General features: G+C 46.2%; 1 protein-coding gene across 12 annotated transcripts in view; it reads left to right on the top strand.

Annotated features, from left to right (window-relative positions):
* LOC106868038 (serine/threonine-protein kinase 25) overlaps positions 1-643 on the top strand; it is a 151,497-nt gene that overhangs the window by 55,867 nt on the left and 94,987 nt on the right. The gene's annotated exons all lie outside the window — the stretch shown is intronic.

The following is a 643-nucleotide window of genomic DNA, read 5'->3' as shown; positions in this document are numbered from 1 at the left end:
CCTGGCACCTTGAACAGGTGTCTTCTACTACAGCCTCAGATGGACCAAAGTCTTGTAAGTGGATGTGATAGTTGGAAACTGAAAGAAGCCCGTCGTGTGTGTGTGTGTGTGTGTGTGCGTGCGTGTGTGCGTGTGTGTGTGCGTGTGTGTGTGTGTGTGCGTGTGTTTATCTCCTACCACTGCATAACAACCGCTGTTAGTGTTTATGTCCCCACCACTTAGTGGGCGGGGCTAGTTGATTGAATTAACCTCAGAACATGACTGGTATACCATTATACACACCCACGTAGTCATCACTTACATTGATCTCTTCTTCATCATTATCATCATCATAATCATGATCGTTGTAGTCATTATCATCACCATCCTCTTCATCATCATTATCATCGTCGTTTCATCATTATCAGAATCAGCATTAGCATTTGTGCCTTCCTCCCACCTTCTCATCCTCTTCATGATCCTCATCACCATCATCCTATTCATCGTCGTCGTCTTTGTCATCATTATTTCCATCACCACCATCCGCACCCTCCTCCGTTTCGTAATAATGATGATGATGATGATGCGGAGAATGACTGAGCACGATCATCATCATCATCATCACCACCGCCACCACAACCACCACCACCACCGCCACCGCCAC

This window comes from Octopus bimaculoides, chromosome 9 (genome assembly GCF_001194135.2).
Source record: "Octopus bimaculoides isolate UCB-OBI-ISO-001 chromosome 9, ASM119413v2, whole genome shotgun sequence".
Classification (NCBI taxonomy): domain Eukaryota; kingdom Metazoa; phylum Mollusca; class Cephalopoda; order Octopoda; family Octopodidae; genus Octopus; species Octopus bimaculoides.
This window is presented reverse-complemented; position numbering and strand designations above follow the sequence as displayed.